A 19,875-nucleotide genomic window follows, 5' to 3' on the forward strand; every position below is an offset into this window, starting at 1 on the left:
GTAGGTGTATCCTTCTAATGTCACCATCCAGGGTGATAGAATGAATAGGTCAACTATGTGGGATTTGGGGTTGATCCATCCATTTTTCCAGAGAATCAATGCCCTCGGGTAGAAAAATAACTAAAACATTTATATTAGGAGAATTTTCAGGGTTATGTGACATTTCAGTTTGCTTCTGCCTTGTTGCTGGTTTCAATACTGGGACATAATGTAGTTGAACCAAGCTCAAGCCTTAAAGTTCCCCAGAGAAGCCCATTAGTTCAGCCTTGGTAGTAATTCTACCTGGATTAACCTTACAGGTTGACTTACTGGTTATTGTTGTTGTTGTCAGTGTCTCCTGTTAGGGTCACGAGCTCCCACAGCATATACCTTGCCTTTATTTCTGTCTTTGTCATGAGAATATCATGCTGTCAGATACAACATATCTTTTGTCCTTGATTACGTTGGTGGATTCTTACTTATTCTTGAATATTACCCTTACATAAAATATTTTGTATTAGTTTCCTGGTGTATTTAAGGTATTTTAGTCAACTTTTATTATTTTTCGTGGTAAAAGGGATGATAATAAATAACATAACTGTAAATGGTCTATAAAACTGATATGATACCATCCATTGACAACCCACACTTCTGTTCCACAGGCATTTACTCCCTGAATGGATAACTGAAATCTCTCTCAAGAATGTGCTCTAGTAATTTATACATATATTCTTATATAATATGTGTATTATATATAAATTATATATAATAGATATGAAAATTTATATGTGTGTGTTATATGTAGTATTATACATATAAAACATAACACAGTCTTGTTTTTTTGTATAGTTCCAGTGTTCCGTGACTGTCTTTCATATAAAATATAATCAATGATATTTCTTTGCAAGGATAGAAAAGTATCTTATTTCATTTCATATTTCATAATCATTCCATAGGATAATTTACCATAATTTGACCACGTTTCCATGGAGAAATATCCATATTGGTCTCAATTGTTATTGTATCATCTCTGAACTGGATATGCCAGTATATTCATTGTTACATGTATCAGTCAGATTTTTTTAAAATAATTTGCTTATAAAAATGGAACATTGATGCAAGCCATTCACATATTTAATGTTTGACTCTTTTTTTTAATTTTATTTATTTATTTGACAGATAGAAATCACAAGTAGGCACAGAGGCAGGCAGAGAGAGGAGGAAGCAGACTCCCCGCAGAGCAGAGAGCCTGATGCGGGGCTCGATCCCAGGACCCTGAGATCATGACCTGAGCTGAAGGCAGAGGCTTTAACCCACTGAGCCACCCAGGCGCCCCTAAAGATTTTATTTATTTATTTGACAGAGAGATCACAAGCAGGCAGAGAGGCAGGCAGAGAGAGAGGAGGAAGCAGGCTTCCTGCTGAGCAGAGAGCCCGATGTGGGGCTTGATCCCAGGACTCTGAGATCATGACCTGAGCCGAAGGCAGTGGCTTAACCCACTGAGCCACCCAGGCGCCCCTTTAATGTTTGATAAAAATTTAAGATTTATGCTCTAAAATTGATGCACCAATTTATACTCTCACCATCATTTATGAGAGTTCCCATTTTACCACATGTATTACAGAGGATAAACTCCATCTTAATGTTTTCCAATTTTATAACTGAGAAGTAATTTCATTGTTAAGTTGTATATCTCCACTTATTAGGAACATTTCATATATATATATATACCACAGACTGGCTTCAAACTGTAGAAATGTATTTCTATGGTTCTCACCCAGTCCCAGTTTGCAGGGCTTGGCTGTGTCCTCTCTGAAACTTGCAGAGGGAACCTTCTTGCCTCTGTCTAACCATTGAAGGTTTGAGGCCAATTTTTGGCACACCCTGTTTGCAGTTCTGGGGCCACAGTCTCTGCCTCTATGTACCCATGGTGCCATCCTGGTCTCCATCTGGCTGTCTTGTTACACACACACACACACACACACACACACACACACACACAAGTCATATCAGATTAGGAGGTCACCACAACCCATTATCGTCTTATCTTTCCTAATTACATCTGAGACAACCCCATTATCAAAAAAGTTTACATTCTTTGGCCCTTAGGCCTACAACTTCAATATATGCTCTTTGAGATGATCCTATTTTATCCATGGTATTAGGGAAGAAAATATCCTTTCTAAAAGCATTTATAATTGTTAATACTTAAAAATACATATGCAAAATGCTTGCAATGAACTGAAATTATAAAACACATTCACAATTAGGAAGACAGGAAACTATACTATACAGGACACATGACATATTAACTCATGAGATAGCTCATATGCCAACTTCTCCCATCCTGTAAATGAAAACAAATGAATACATAAATGCTCAAACAAAACAGAGACCTTGGTGTCCTCACTCCTGTGCTAACCCCAGAAGTCATGAGCTTCACTGGAAAGAATAATCAGTTCCAAAAAAGTCTGTGGGAGGCAGAAGTGGAAGCTGGCAGCAGTTCTGAACCAACATCAGAGGAGAAAGTTCTCTGAGTGTGAAGACACAAGACAGCGGGGAGACCTGGGCCCTGACCACAGAATGGGCCTCCAAGAAAGAGACAGGAGGTCTCAGATGCAGTGCTCTGGGCAGATGGGGTGAAAACCTTAGGTGGGGAGCCCTGAAAACACCACGATAATGGCAAAAGAAAGGAAAAGGGAAATTTAGTGTCTGCCAGGCACAGGGGGGTAGGAAAAAGGGAAAAGAGAAACAACCCACCTCCCACCCTAAGTGAAGAAAAAAATGCATGAGAGAAAAACTAGAAAAAAATCTAAATAACATAATATTACTTAAATAAAATAACTACTAACTGAATTATTTACTTTGAACAAACCTTAAAAATTGATGAGATATTTGTTACTGGAACATAAAAATTAAAAAAAAATGAAATCCATAATTATTTTATACAGTGCTATGGAAATGTAAATCATGAACATTCCAACATACCATGCATTAAAGTTAGGACCTTACAGATAGATTACCATGGACTCCACACAAGGTGTCATGTACATACATGAAGTAATCTGCATATTTCCAGATGGTAGTGATGCCCCACAACAATACACATGCCCCTCATGACAATGAACAGAGAACACATACAAGGGCACTTTTTCCAGAGTTCAGTCTCTTTGCAATGTGCACAATACGTATCACTACAAACAGGAGGGAATTGCGGGCCACAGAGTGCTGAGTGCTAGGGGACACTGGCATGACTGCTGGTGGGTCATGGGATTCTCTGCAGGTGATGGGAATGTAAATTTAATCTTGATGGTAGTTGCTCAACTCAGTTAAATATACTACAGAGCACTGAATTGTACACTTTAGAGCACTGAAATTTATGGTATGCAGATTATAATAGATTTGCTTTGGTTTTAGGGAAATAAATAGCAAAAGAAGCTACTGTCACTCTCCAGATAAATTTGTTCTGTGGTCAGGTAATCAAGCACTCAGCCCTCCAGGTTCTCCACAGTCTCCCTGTTTGTCACATACACTCATAGGGAATAGGGGCAGCTTTCTGTGTCAGGTCCCCATGGTTCTGCAGCTCTGTGTCCTTGTTGATGCTGTGGTCCCCTGCTGAGAAGTAATAATCAACCTCGACCTCAGGCTACAGGCCAGAGATGGTCAGAGAGGTCTTGTTCCCAGAGGTAGAGCCAGAAAATGAAGCTGGGAACCCTGAGGACTTGTGATTTCAAGGATCCCAGTTTTGGGGCACCGTGAGAAATCTGTTGGTACTGGCCCACAAAACGTGCTCCAACATTGTTGCAGGTGGGGGTGAACTTCTGTCCCATAGACCCTGACATGGGAGCTTCCTGTGTCAGTGCAGACTGTGCCCAGAACCCTGTAGCAGTTGCCCAGGAGCCTGCAACAGTCCCACACAGGTGACTGTCTGGTAATTGTCCAAAAGAGGTTCTCAAAAAGAGGGAAGGAATAGCCTGGAGCTCCCCATAATCACTCCCCCTACATCCCAGAACCAGTCACCTGAGCAGAGAGTGAGGAAGTTCATGAAGAGAAGTGTCCTGATCATGGTGGATATATCCAGGCTCTGATTCTGAGCTCACAAGTAAGCACTGCACAAAGCCTTTTTTATCCTCTCCCCTTCTGGAAAAGCAGAGAGGAACACTTCATGCAAATCATTCCCTCCCCTGGGACCCCTTGGCATGAATTTGGGGACTGTTAAGTGTGGAAAAGGGCTGGGGAACCTCTCTTGGGCCCCAATGAACAAAGAGCATAGGACACAAGGCAAGGTTCCAGGCCTGAGTGCCCAGGTGATGCCTCACTCCACCTCCCAAACCTACAGGGACAAATGCATAGCACCCCCTGCTGCCTCAGAGTCCAGACTCACCACTGACTTGGAGGGACATCCTGGAGCTGAGTAGAGAGAGGGACAGTCTGGACTTCATCCTGTCTGGCTCACCACCCACCCTTACATAGGGTCATGAGGTTCTTATCCCCCAGGGACCCCTCCCTGTGGTGCAGGTGCCACACCCAAGTCCTTGTTTCAGAGACATAGTCTCAGCATGAATCACCTTCTGCTGCTCCTGCTACTTATATAGTTGTGTTTTGGGGGCCAGAGGTGAGTGGCCCCTCAGGGAGGATATATCCTACACACTCTGAGACGTGTAGAGGGCATGCACGTCCCTTTACAGCTTCTTTGGCGGGAGGAGGGGGCTACTGGAGGAGACAGCCAACCTCTGTCTCATATCAGGAGAATTTCAACCTAGCTGATGAACCCCCATAACCTTCTGCTCTGTCCTTGATGGCTCAGAGTTCATTAATAACAGTGTGCAGGGAATTCTTCAAGGAGAGACCAGAATTATAAAGAAGTGAAACGTGGTTCTTCCTCATCTCCTCTCTGAGAGCACTGATAGGAGATGGTCAATAACACAGCCCTTCCAGGATGTAGCCAGGAACGCCCAGGCATGAGGGGAGACACCAGGTGTGAATGGGTTTCCTGCACCAGACACTAGGTTCATCCTGGTGGCACTGTACATTTGGGAACATGGGCTGAGAACCTCAAGGGCATCAATCAGTCTCATGATCCAGAAATTCCTAGATTCAGTTTCATGTTCAAGAAATTCCTACGCCCTCTGTCCTCAGTCTGAGCTATGTTTTAATGACTCATTTTATGACTCATAGAAGTGATCCATTTCCAGTCCATTAATGTACCAGACATGGTTGTATTCATGTTATAAATATTAACAAAATTATTTTCTCCAGTGATGTTATCTAAGACATTCTGCTCTGATAAGGGCAGAATGTGTGTGTGTGTGTGTGTGTGTGTGTGTGTGTGTGTGTGTGTGTGTGTGTGTGTGTTTGGTGTGTGTTTATTTCTTTTCTTTTTTTTTCTTTAAGATTTTTTTAAATTTAATTTTTTTTACAGTATTATGTGTGAGTTTATTTCTGTCTAGCATCTCTCACTTAACATAGAGCTGTATGTCTTGGGGCACCTGAATGGTTCTGTGGTTTAAGCCTCTGCCTTCAGCTCAGGACATTATCTCAGGGTCCTGGGATTGAGCCCCGCATCAGGTTCTCTGCTCATTGGGGAGCCTGCTTCTTCCTCTCCCTCTGTCTGACTCTCTGCCTCCTTCTGATTTCTCTGTCAAATAAATAAAGAAAGAAAATCTTTCAAAAAAGAACTACATGTCTTATTCTTACAAATTCTAATGGTTCCTTCTGAACTTCATATAAAATATTAGATCATTGCCTTTCATGGTGAGTCAGATAAAAATTGAACATGTGCTCATGGTCTTCACAAATTTGTTTTTATCCTTGCAGCAATCAGTATTTGGAGCTTGCTGATACTTACCTGGTGTCCAGTAAATACTTTTGAATTAAAGCAAATAAACCTGCAAATGAAAAAATACAAACATCCACCTCTTTAACTCATGCCCAAAATAGGTATCTCAGCTTCATTAGGACCATCATCATCAACTCAAATTCTGAACCACAGACATGGGTATCATCTTAGAAATATCTTTGTACCTCACACACAATCTCCAAATAATTTTTAAATCCAGTGCTCTCCGTGACAAAAATAACATTAAAATGTTCCTGTTACCCAGAGAAATCTATACATTCCATGCATTTCCTATGAAAATTCCAGTGACATTATTCTCAGAAATAGAAAAAAAATATTGAATTTTGCATAAAGCCAGAAAATATCTCTAATTGCCCAAACATCTTGAGAAAGAACAAACCAGGAGACAGCATACATCCTGCTTTCAAATTATATTATAACGCTATAGTATTGAAAACAGTATCATATTGGCCTAGAGACACACAGATCAATTCCACATAATAAAACAAACAAAACAAAACAAAAATAAATACAAGTTCCTCTTGACTATCAGGGAGAGCCTAGGCTGACAACAGGGACTTTTGGAGGTCTCTGGAGAATAGCCGACATGGATTTTTGAGGGGACTCAGAGAGTCATATACATGACTCGTATAGCAGATGCCCCAAATGAGATCCTTAGTTTCACTGATGTTTCCTGACACACTTCAGGACACAAAGCTAGAATGACTGGACATCTTGCAGTGGGCACATTGATGCCCATGCCATGGCAGTCTCAGTGCACCCACATGGTCAATCTGGGTTAGGAAGCACAGCCCAAAGAATGCTCCCACCTCTGAGAGGTCACATCTGCCAAAAGCCCCCGTCAATGCTGCCCTCTGCTCTCTGCTGCTTCCTGCATTGGCATGGGCTCCTAAAGCCCTGGCTCCTTGGCCAGATCCAGGTTACACATCCCCCTATTGGGTACATGGTTACTGCTTGGGATGTTGAAGATTCTAGAAATGGCTAGTAGTAATGGGTACACAACATTGGGAGTGTAACCAATATCTCTGAATTGCACATTAAAGAGTGATTGAAACAGTAAATTTTCTGTTATGTATATTATTATTTTTAAAAGATTTTATTTATTTATTTGAGAGGGAGAGAAATTAAGAGAAGGCATGAGAGGGGAGACAGAAGGAGAAGCAGATTCCCTGTGGAGCTGGGATCCCATGCAGGAATCAATCCCTTGACTCTGGGATCATGACCTGACTGGAAGGCAGTTGCTTAACCAATTGAGCCACCCAGGTGTCCCTGTTACATATATTGTAATAATTATAAATTATTAGTTGACAATCAGATTATACTTAAGAAGCTGTAGGCATACAAATATCCTTTACATCCTTAAATGTGTTACCCTATTCTAAATCATCCTCATTACTAAAATTGTGCAGCAGCTTTTTTGTTATTATTTTTCCTATAGATTTCACATATAAATAAGAAAAAATCAAACATAATTTGTATTTCCCTGTAGGCCTTATTTCACTTAGGGTAATTTCTTGCAGGTCAACACTTGTCATAAATAGCAGGAAATATTCCTGGAAAGGCTCATGCGGTGGACATCCTTGTGCACTTGTGGGGGTCATCATGTTGTGGTGCTGTTTTGCCCCCGTACACTTTGGATCACTGACAAGCCTTATTGTGGCAAGAAAGAGGAGGACACAGTCCGTGCCTGTGGGCTCTGGAAATCTGCTGCAGGGGTTGTTGGCCCTAACAGTGTCATCTGTGTGTCCCTCACATCTGTGGGATCTACTTCACCCACCTCCCCTAGAGCAGGCTCAGGATTTTATAGCAGGGCTGGAGCCTTCCCTTTACCCCCACAAGCCCCACTGAGGTATCTGCAAACAGACACTCAAGGCTCCTCCAGGGTTTACTATCCTTTCCTGACATCACAGTGAAATGATAGAATCCAGCATCTGTTCCAAGTCAGTTGTGCCCCCAGAATGCCTCCTGTTCTGAGTCCTCACTCGGTACCAATCTTAGAGCCTTCTTCCTGAGACACAGAGCTACGCAGCCAGTCCTGAGCACAGGAGCATGGAGGGAAGGAGGGTCTGTGCTCTGAGCCCTGTTGGAACAGGGTCCAAGCTGTGGACGACTGTCCACCTGCTTAGATGATCTGCAGGCTCTGTTCAAGAAAATTAAGGAAAGTTTATGTGTCTTCATAAAGAGAGAAAAAATGCGAGCTCAACAGGCTCTGAATTTTTACACTTGGATCACCAGATAAAGTTTCTCCATTACCATGAGTTTTTTGTTGTCTTCGTTTTATTTTTTGTTTTGTTTTGTTTTGTTTCCCCCCTGAGAGATCACTTAGGTTGTATAGGAACCTGGTAGAAAGGATATTGTGATCTAGGCACTACTTCCAAGTACAGTCAGTGTGTACTCTACTTATTTAAATTTGGAAGAGAGTCAGAGTACAAGGTTGTGAGCAGGCTTAGGTATTTGTCCCACTTCCCCATCTGTGTGTCACTGTGATCAGCACCACTGTGCCAGACTGCACAGTAATAGTCAGCCTCGTCCTCAGGCTGCAGCCCAGAGATGAGCAGAAGCCCTGCATTGGCTGAGGTATCCTTGGAGCCAGAGAAGCGACTGGGAATCCCAGGCACCAGCTGTGTACTTGAGAAGTAGTACAGCAGAACCCGGGGAGGGGTCCCTGGCTTCTGCTGGTACTAGAATATGCCATAGTTGCTGACACTGAGGCCACTACTCAGGGTGTAGGTGAGTCTGGCTGTTGTTCCGGGAGATGCAGAGAGTGAGGACGGCTGGGTCAGCACAGGCTGGGACAAAGATCCTGCAAATACAGACACTCATGGGTGATGGAATTATAAGTGGGAAACACAAAACAAACAAACAAAAGCCTCAAATCCTGAACATGGAAAATGTCATATGGGGTACCCTGTGTCTCTGAGGCCTTTCCCTATCTGTGCAGAGAGACAAGAGCTTGAGGAGAATAGGAATCCACGCCATGGTGACCTAGACCCTGGTCCCCACAATGGGCTGGTCTGGCCCAGGCCTCCTTTATCCTCTACCCTGTGCCACAAACAGGGATGTCCATGCAAATGGGGTCCACCCAGTGACAGCCCAGCCCCTCCCTGAGCCCTGGTGGTGGAGCTCAGTTCACACCACATACTCAGGAGGATGGTGTTTGGTTTCAACCCCTGGGGAGAGCACAGGGAGGAAGCACTTGCTGAGACCACACAGCTCCCTCTCAGGGGACTCTGAAAGACCAGAGAAGACACAGCTGCTGAGTCCCCATCAAGGAGAGCAGGTCCCAGGCCCCAGGTCATTTCCCTTGAGTGAATGTACCTGAGTAAACCTCCATATAGGGATCACAGGGCAGTCCCACATCCTGCTCTGCCAGTAACAGGTTGCAGCAGTCCCTATACCCCAAAACCCTGATTGCCCAGCTGATTTCTGCAGCTCCTCAATTCCCTGTGTATACACACATCCACCGTACAATTTTTAGTACGTTTCTCCTGCTCTCTGAAAATACATCATTCTAAGGTCTATAGTAAGCCACAATGGCATAAGACAAAGAAGCAATTAACATTAATTTATATGCACAGACTTGCATGTTTCCAGACTCAAAAAGACTGTCGTAGGCTTCTCTTATACCTAAGGACACATTTTGCTGTCAGATGTGCAAAAACAAATGGGGATAAAGAAAATATGATAACATACACAGTTCAAAGTGCTGGTGTCCTGACACTGAGCTGCTGGGTGTAGTTCTTGGGAAGGAGCTGGATGGCTCCCCTCCTGCTTTCTGAGTGATGCACAGTTTTGTAGAGTCTCCCTGAGAAATAAATGCTGAATGTTAGTTTGGCTCTTCTTTCTTTCTTTAATATAAAACTGAAAATCGTCTTCAGATTTCCCTTATCAGTAAAAGCAGGTACTTATGTAAGTGTTTTATAACAGCTAAGTGGTGTAAAGAGAACTTTCAATGGTTGGGGACAGCTGTACGATGAATCAAATGCTTGTGCTTGCTTCCTGTTAAGTTCTCACTCCTGGATGAGGCTTGGCCCATGGGATGTGTAAATATGAACATATATAATTAGTTAGAGGACATTCTAGAAAATGCTGAATGACCCACGTGTGCATCACATCAGGTGATACAGAGCCATGATGGGGGTGAACACCTGAGCTGCTTTGATGAAAGCATATGGGCTGTTTCTAGGAAAGACATAGGGGATTTTGTAGGAATACACATGCTCAGTGTCATATTCTAAAGAGGAAAATGCGGAAAACATTTTAAACATTGCATTGAAAATGTTAGTGGAGATTTCATTTTATTAAAGGATGGGTAGAAAAAATAAGTAAATAAACAAATACACATAATGGCTTCTGTGGGCTTCACTAAAATTTACCCAGCAGAAGTGTAATATATACCACCACTGCATCAAAAACTAATGACATATTTTATGGTCACTAACATAACACAATAAAAAATTTAAAAAAATTAAAAAGTGTGTATATGTGTGTATACACACACGCATGTATATACACATACATATATATATACACATATGTACATATATATGTGTGTATACACACATATACACACTTTTTAATTTTTTAATATGTATATATATACATATGTACATATATATATGTATGTGTATATATATAGAATTTAAGAATTGAGTTTATATTCCCACATTTATAGGTTGTACTTATCTCTGTCATACATTTTTTGGCAGATGTTTGTTTTAGGTGTCATACAATTTCTTTATATTTAAAAAAAATCCTTATCTATATTTTTTTATACTTTATCATAGTTCAGTAGAAGTTAAATGTGGATGTTAGTGTTTTCCAGATGTTTTCAGTGTCTGAGCAGTTGCTTCCATAAACCTTCCCTTCCTCAGTGTCCCACAGATCCAGCTCAGCTTTCAGCGTGCAAATATTCTTCAAACATCTATCTTCAAAGGCCTTCTACTAAATTCTTGTGATGAGGACCATCAGCCTCCCTCAGATACTCTGTCCTAAAGGCAGGCAGAGGGATCTTCCTGTCTGAGCTCAGGCAGGCCCCTCCTCTAGTGACTTTCCCATTGCTCTTGGCAGAAAACCCAAACCCCTCCGTCCTTAAAGTGACCTTCATGCTCTGGCCCCACCCACCATAAAGCCCTACCCCTTGCTCTCTGATGCCCAGGTCATGATCCCAGGGTCCTGGGATGAAACCCTGCATCAGGCTCTCTGCTCAGCGGGGAGACTGATTCCCCCGCTCTCTTTCTGCCTGCCTTTCTGCCTACTTGTGATCTCTGTTTGTCAAATAAATAAATAAAATCTTGAAAAAAATTTAAAATAATACAAAACCCTGAATTTCAGCCCCTTCCCTTCTCTAAGCCATGTCCTCCTCAGTCTCTGGGGAGATGGGTTTTGACTTGTGATCATAGAGAAAACATGTATTTTGGTAACTCTGAGTGGCAATCAGTAGTTCTTCATTACTTTGATATACACATATTATCACAGATGGCCAAAGAGAATCTATAAATACAAATACAAATTATACACACACACACACACACACACACACACACACACACACACACACACACACAGAATTTTCAAGAGGGGATAAAAAATAAAATATAAAGATACATTTTTATATATTCAAGTTAAACTGTAGACAATAGATTATTAGACAACGAACAGCTTTCACCCATATCCAACACAAGGTCAGGGATATGACTCATCTTGTCTATCTCACCCCTTTTTGTCCCTTGTCCTACTCCTTCCAGAACATGACTTCCTTCCCAAACACTCCATCATCCATGTATGGTATATGAACCTCATGAAATTTAATATGTTACCTACATGTTCAATGTTCCAAAAGATTTGTGCAAAAAATCAGGGATTCCAACATTTCTCACATCAGTGTATATGTGTTGTCATTTCCCAAATCTCAGGAGAAAAAAAAGAAATTGAGCATCTCTAAGATTTCAGATATCATGAAATATTCAGTAAAGCGCAGGCTGGCAACAGAGGCATGTAGGACATTGGGCAAAGGACCACCTGGTTCTCCTGGGTCACACATCCTGACCCAAAGCCCTTTTTCTCATTGTTACCCAGAAGTTATTGGGGTCATTTTGTTTCTGAAAACAAAGTAATTCTAGGCATTGGGTGACCAATAAATATAAAACATGTTTTTTATTGACCTCATAAACATCCACAAAATTTAGGGGATGAAGTCTTCTGATCTGAGTAGGACAGGTAACAGTAGAAAGCATAATCTGAGCTGTGATTGATCCCATATGGGAACATGGGAATGATCAGTAAGACGGGAATGGGGTTAGAGAGAATATTATTACATTTGCCCACGGACCAGGAGCTCTGTGTGACATTTGGTTGTATCAGCTCTATAACAATGATAATCAGCCTCTCCTCATGAGGAAGCCAAGAGATCATAAAAGAGTTCCTGATAACACAGTTGGATCTGGAGAATAAGGTTGGAAATGAAAACAGTCCTTCATGCTGTCTCAAGCACAAGCATAGGGGCTGTCTGGGCCTTGGTACCAATTTCATGTGTACACCCAGTGTTTATTTTGTCATGTGCAGGTGATAGTGACCTCAAATTGGGAGTCATCAAGAGCTGCACAGGCGCAGTGATACTTGCACATATAGAGGAGTTCCTGATCTGGACATTCTACTGCCCGACCTCACAGAAACTCTAATAATGTATGGAAGGTGAGCAGGACAAAAATCCAACTGTGTGCTCAGGAAAACCCATTCAAGAAGAGCCCCATGTGCCCTATATGGTGTCAGCTGTAGCAGAGATTCATTTATTGACCCCATTCCCCCAAATTCTTTGGGACACACTCTCCCTTTTCCAAAAATGATGCAACATTGCCTACTGCTGCATCATAAGAGGATTCCTGGCTTCAGGCCCACAAATTTTCCCGCTCCTGAATATCACAACTGAAAGCTCAGATGCCCAGGAAGTATTCCAGGCCAACCCTTCCCAAGCCTGTGTTCTCACACAGCTTCTCACAACCTAGAGCCTCATCCATGGGGCACAGGGAGCCTCAGCCAGTCCTAAGCACAGGAGCCTGTAAAGGAAGACGGTGTCTGTGTTTTACCTGGAAAGGCAGAGTCCATGCATTGGAAGACTGTCCACATGCTGGAATGGTCCCTGGGTTCTGCTGAAGGTAAAGGAAATGAAAAGCTAGTTTTTTTCTTATTTCAAGAGAAAACCGTTCAGGTTCACAGAACCTGGTTTTATCCCATGGGAATAAACAGAAAACATCTGAGTTATCATGACATTAAAGCATTTGCGGACATTCTTTTTCTGTTTTTCTTAGACCCACCATAAACCAAGTAGTAAATACAATCAAAGTTTGTGTATACACATTTTTACAAGTTTTGAACTGTCATCAAACAAGCACTGAGCAGATGAGGGTGCAGTCCCAGTTCTCTATCAGCCTGTGTCACTGTGGGGAGCATTGCTGTCCAATAACACAGTAATAGTCACTCTTATCCTCATGCTGCAGCCCAGAGATGAACTGAAGTCCTGCATTGGCTGAGAGAACTTTGGACCCAGAGAAGCAGCTGGGGACCCTAGATAACATCAACATTCTTGAGTCTCAATAGTACCAGAGATAGTGTGGGGGGGCTTTGTGGCATCTGTCGGAACCAGTAAATGTACCAGCTCCCAACACTTAAACCACTGTGCTGGGTGCAGGTGAGTCTGTCTGTTGTTCACCTAGATGCAGAGAGGGAGGGTAGCTCGGTTAGCACAGGCTGGGACAGAGAGCCTGCAAACACAGACACTCATGGATGACAGGGCAATTGGATTGGGAGTTTCTTGGTCTTGAGGCTGATAATTTCTGGGATCTCACCCAAACATTTACTTTGTCCCTACATGAGCATAGAGGGAGGAAGAAAAAGAAAATGGTCTGGTCAGGGTCATGGTGACATAGCCCCTAGTCTCCACAGTTGGGTTGTGTTGTCCCAGCCTTGTCTTTTCCTTCTCACATTCCCCAGGGTAGGTAATTTGTTTAAGCAAATTTGCAACCCCTTCAGACTCTGTCAGAGTCCATGTGATCACTGATTCAGAACCTGAGGACAGAAGAACCTGAGGGCATTTCTTGCTCTGAGTCAGATCCAGAAGTGGGTGGAGGGAGCAGCTGTGGGGTCACCCACAAAACCCAGCATAGGAGCTTCTGCCTGGCCCTGAGGAAACAAGCTGCTGGATTTCATTAGGGAGTACAGAGGGCAGCTCAGTGTCTGCCATGCCTTGAGGGTAGGGCCTTTCCTAATTTGAGGGTCACCTTGAATGGCCCAGAGAGATGCACAGTGCCCACTGATGGTTATATGCCTCCATGCAGGGTCCCCAGTGTCCTGAGGTTAATTTCTACACTTGTGCCACGAGCATTCCACAGTGACCTGAATGCCTGTGTGAAGCACCATCTTGGTTCTGATTTAAAGAACATGGATACACATCTGTGATTTGAGAGTTCTGAAACATTCAAGGAAGAGTTATCCAGAAATAAACACTTCTGTGAACATAAGAATCTGTTTTATAAAAGGAACATATAAAAGATGGTACATTTAGGGATCTCCTCACAGGAGGGTTTCACTGTATGTCTCAGAAGAGGAATGACTGCATTCTCCAAATTAGTTCACAGAAGAAAAAAAAAAAATCAAAGCAGGGTGTGAAGATTCTCAAACCATGAAGGGACACAGCAATTTCACAGAGTGGGGAAACCATCTGGTGACAGAGTGCACAAGGGGAAAAAAAGGTGGACACACAGGGAAGAACTGAGGAAACTATGTGACAGGGAGGAACAACGAAGATAGGATAAATAGGAGATAGGGATGAAAGTAGTTGTGCTCACAGGAGATGCCAGGACTGTGGAACATGAGGAACTCAGGGAGAGAAGGAGGAAGGGTAGAGTTTGATGTGGGCATTTCTGTTTTTACTGGCCCATTAGATGGTGCTGCTGTTTATTGTAGTGGAGCACTAGACAATAAGATGCTTCCCTGTTCATAAAAGAGTTGAGAACCTGAAGCATAGGTAGAAATAGTGAATTCCAAGCTCATAAATGGTTAACCTTGACCCTGAGTGCCATGATGTCATGGTGTCCGGGCTGGGGAGCAGTCCCTAGTGCAGAAGTGGACATGTAGGAGGGACAGGATCCTGGAACACAGCCGTGTGCACAATCCCCATGTCCAAAATAGATGAGGAGTCCTGGAAGCAGAGTCCCTCAGTCTGGGCTGTCTCCTATGTTCAGTCCCTTCACCATTCCTGCAATATGTGTGTTAGTGACATCCTACCTTCTTCTCAGGCTCCCAAGTGATTAGCTGGGTGTCAGTTCAGGTATGACCAGCCCTCTGTCTTTCCTGTGTAAATGTTCCAGGGAAGGCTGAAGAGAGTGAAGATCTGTCTGGTAGTGATTTTTGTAGAACGTTGTATCCCAGGAGAAGCTCAGGAAGAGTCACAAGGATGCATGAGTGTGGAGCATCCAGGGTGATGCTGAAGTGCCTGGCACAGTAGACATAAAGAAGAAGTGGGAATGGAGATGAACCCAAACTTTTCACCCCAGCTGCATATGCCCTGGACTTGAGCCACAGGGAGGCAGAACTGCATACTCTCTTATTCCTCTCAAACTCTGGGGAAGGAACACTACATTGTGGTCCCCACTCCTCAACTCCATTTCCTCTACTTGTTATCTGTCATAAGGAGCAGCCTAGAAGGACCCACCTGATCACTGAGGTCCCGGAAATGAAGTAAGCTAAACATTAGGCCCACATTCAGGCAGGGGATGCTTTCCCAGCTGACATCATCCTGTGAAACCTAAGGACAGGTTCACATTTCCCCTCTCTCCCACTCCTGTGCCCCCAACTGATACGAGGAGGCTGAGCCCAGAGCAGCGAACCCTCCATTTCCATGGCTGTGGATTCCCTTTCCACTATCCATGGAGAACGGGCCACGCATGGGCCCACACTGAGCTCAGAATCCCCTGTGGTGGCTCCTCACTGAGGTCTGTCTCCAGCTGTCTCCACTTCTCCAGTGCTGTCTCCATTGTTGGGGTGTGTAAGGGTGTCAGCCAAAAACCCAGTTCAGGGAACAAATGGACAATGCCACACTGCTGTTGACCAACAAGTAACCCAATCCCATGACCTGCAATCATGATCCAAGACAAAGCTGAGTTGGACACTCAACCAACTTAGCTCCCAGGTGTCCCTAGATTTTTTTTCTTTTGCTTTTCTTTTTTTTTTCCCTTTTTTTTCCTTTCTATTATAACCTTGGAATCATATGGAGTATAGCCATTTCAGGTTGGCTTCTTAAACACTGAGCAATATGCATGTAAATGCACTCTATGTCTTCTTGTGGCTTCAAGGCTCAGTTCTTAGCACTGATCAGTAGTTTGTTGTTTAGTTGCATGCCAATTTATTCATCCATCACTTCTGGAAAGTCATCTCAGTTGGCTGCTTCCAGGTTTGGACAGTTATAAATAAAGCAGCTGTCAACATCCTTGTGCAGGTTTTTGTTCACATTGTTTTGAACTCCTTTCAGTAAATACCAAGAGGTATCATTGGTGGATTGTTCAGGTTAGAAATGTTTACTTTTAAGGAAACAGTCAAGTCCTTTTCACTAGTGACTGTATAAACTGCATTCCCATCAGTAATGAAAGAGAGTTCCTGTCACTAAAAGTCCTGGACAGCCTTTGGTGTCATCTGTGTTTGGATTTTATCCATTCTCACTGGTATATAACACTATCTCATTGCTGTATCATTTTACAATTCTCTACTGACATATGATGTTGAACATCTTTTCTCAAGTGTGTTTGCAATCTGTATGTCATCTTTGTTCAGATCATTTGCATTTTTTACTTAGATTCTTTCTCTTTATTTCTTTCTTTTTTTCCTCTCTTTCTTTATTTATAAAAATATTTTATTTATTTATTTGACAGAGAAAGACACAGGGAGAGAGGGAACACAAGCAGAGAGAGAGGGAAAAGAAGGCTTCCTGCTGAACAGGAAGCCTGATGTGGGGCTTGGTGCCAGGACCCTGGGATCATTACCGGCACCAAAGGCAGATGTTTAACAACTGAGCCAATCAGGTGACCCTTCGATTTTTTATGATTCAAAGGCTTATATTTTAAAAAAAATATATAATATATATTTCCTTAAATCAATTTGCAGTAGAAACAAATGTACAAAAAGAAGCCTCTGTCTCATGTTTCCTCATTATTGCAATCCTTTTCTACAGGATGATATGTGTGACAGGCATGTTGTGACTTCCCTGAAATAAGGAGAGACATACACAAATTTAATATTTACTCCCCAGCGCTACAGGGATGGTGAATACCCCTCTCCCTGCCCCTGATGACTCTTGTAACTATCTCACTAGACCTTCATGGATCATGCAAGAGCCGTTACTAGGTTCCATTCCTATAAGAGTCAGATGTCCCAGGTCCCCCTCATTTCCTGAGAAACTATCACTGAAATGGAGATTCATGTTCACCAGCAGTTCAGGAGTGAGAGGTGCATAATGGGGCAGAAGAAGGATTTGCACTGTGATATGTTTGCAATGAGCTCAGCCCCTTCTGTGCAGAGATTGGAGCTGGGATGTTTTTTTGTAGTCTGGGGGGAGTGGAAATCCAAGGACAAACTCATGGAACCATGCATCAGTCAGTCATTGCATGTGGGCTGCCTGAATTAGTGAGTTAGTGACATAGAATTAGTGACTTTGAGTGAATTAAAATTAATGACTTTGAGTGAATGCTTATCCAAGGACAAGACCCATAAAGGAGTTCAGTTGAGACAGGTTGATAAATGACAGAGCCACAGGGAAGCCACCATTATATAATGACAGCACAGCCTTTGCACTGCTCCAATCCCCAAGCTTCATAGCATGAGTCATAAGAATAGCTCCTCCTGGATGTTTTTAATGACTTACACTGTGGGAAATGTGCAAAGTATCATTTACTGTTGTGAAAGACAGGCCGTACTGCTGAAGTTTAATCTCAAGGAAACATGGAATGCAAATAGGCTTTGCTTCCACTACTCTTTCTAGATTCTCCTCCAATTCTGAGAAGAAATTGGCTAATCCATGTGGTACATCTGGTGGGTTTCCTCAACCCATATTCTTGAGAAGACCGAGCCCAATCACCTTGTCCTTTTACAGCTACTTTTGGATCCTGTGGAGGTCACCTACAACATTTAATTGATCTCATAAACACTGATCTAGGTAACAGCACCAGTCCTCCAGAAATGACTGAGGATGGTAAACATGAGTGGATGTGGGTCACAGACAGGGACAGGCAAGAGATGGATCGTAGGGGTAGTGGAGGAAGACTAGTCTATCATATCTTAACTTAAAAGAAGCTCATGGAGGGTGCCTGGGTGGCTCAGTCGTTAGGCGTCTGCCTTCCGCTCGGGTCGTGATCCTGGGGTCCTGGGGTCGAGCCCTGCATCGGGCTCCCTGCTCAGCAGGAAACCTGCTTCTCCCTCTCCCACTCCCCCTGCTTATGTTCCCTCTCTCACTGTGTCTCACTCTGCCAAAACAATGAATAAAATCTTAAAAAAATAATAAATTTTAAAAAAAGAAGCTCATGGTATCATAATGTTGGTATTTAGCTGCAGAGATTTTTGTGATAATAACTTTTACATAGAGTTTGGACTGTGAACTAATAATTTTCTAACTATGGCAACATGTGCATAAGTGTAAAATGCAAACTTTTAATCACTTCTGCCCAATTCATTGGCACTATGCACTCTTACAATGCTGTGCGCCCCCACCACTTTCCATTTCCAGATCATTCTCATAATTCTAAACAGGAACTGTATACCCATTAAACAAACCCCTGTTGCCCCTTATCCAGAAGTGAATGGAATAATATGCAAAACAGGTATTACAGAAAAATCGAATGATACATGAGCCCATGGCAACACAGGAAGGAGCAGAGAGCAGCTCCCCTGTTGGCCCTTGGGAGATGTGGCTTGACCCAAGCAAAAGGTGTGTTTAATCTAAGAATGACCATGTTGTATACTGCCCACCACAGGCTAGAAGAATACTGTGTCTTTTGTCAGTGTGTTTGATATCCCCATCTTTCTCTCCCAAAGGGTTTAAGGAATCCACACTGAGAGCCCAAGACTCTTACTGGGACAGTGGACACATGGCTCATTACCTCATGCTATCTGTTGCTCTCTCCACAATCCCTGTAAACCTCCAGAGAGCACACACACAAAGGCCATATTTTCAGGCCATTCTTCCCTGGAAGTCAAGGGGGAATTGTACCGATCCATGTTGGACTCTTCTTGCTAATGTGCTCAAGATTGTGTCTCTATATTAACACATGGAATTGTCCTAAATTTTTCCTTAATAATTTTTTTACTTATTTATTTGATTGAGAGATAAAGAGTGCACAAGTGGCAGACAGAGGGAAAGGGAGAAGCAGGCTCTCCACTGAGCCAGGAGCCTGACGTGGGGCTGGATTCAAGGACCCTGGGATCAGGATCTGACCCAAAGGCAGGTGCTTAACCGACTAAGCCATTCAGATGCCCTGAATTTTCCTGTTGTTCCTGTTGGGTTGTGTGTCATGGATTTTCTAGCATTAGGAATGATTTTGGGCCACATGCTCTCTATTGAAAAATTCTTGGAACTTGTCTTGCATATTTGTCAGCATTCTTTCATGATGCCTTCTGCTTTGCTTTTTCTATGAAAGAATTTTATTACTGATAATATATTGCACATTATATGTGATATATATGTGTCATATAAACATATAAATATATTAACATATAATATAAATATTATATATGCTCAGTCATGTGTATATACACGTACACACAGTTATATTTTTATTTTGTATGCAGACTCCCAAACTCTGTAAATGTTGAGACCAGCACAGTCTGACCTGGAAGTAGAGAGAGAACGTGGTTTGAAGAATGGGGTGCCTGAACCCTTGTGCTGGGCTCCTGGAGGAAAGGTAGAAAAATTTGTCCTGTACATCCTTTCATTTGTCCCAAAGGACCTCCCTGGCCAGTGATTGAAGAGGAAGGTGAAGGAGACAAATCTCTAG

General features: G+C 42.7%; 1 pseudogene; it reads right to left on the bottom strand.

The window, feature by feature from the left end:
• Positions 1 to 3,502: 3,502 nt before the first annotated feature.
• The window catches only part of LOC125081787 (immunoglobulin lambda variable 5-45-like), a 61,974-nt pseudogene continuing 45,601 nt past the window's right edge, over positions 3,503 to 19,875 (bottom strand).

The sequence above is a fragment of the Lutra lutra genome, chromosome 12, assembly GCF_902655055.1.
Source record: "Lutra lutra chromosome 12, mLutLut1.2, whole genome shotgun sequence".
Classification (NCBI taxonomy): Eukaryota; Metazoa; Chordata; class Mammalia; order Carnivora; family Mustelidae; genus Lutra; species Lutra lutra.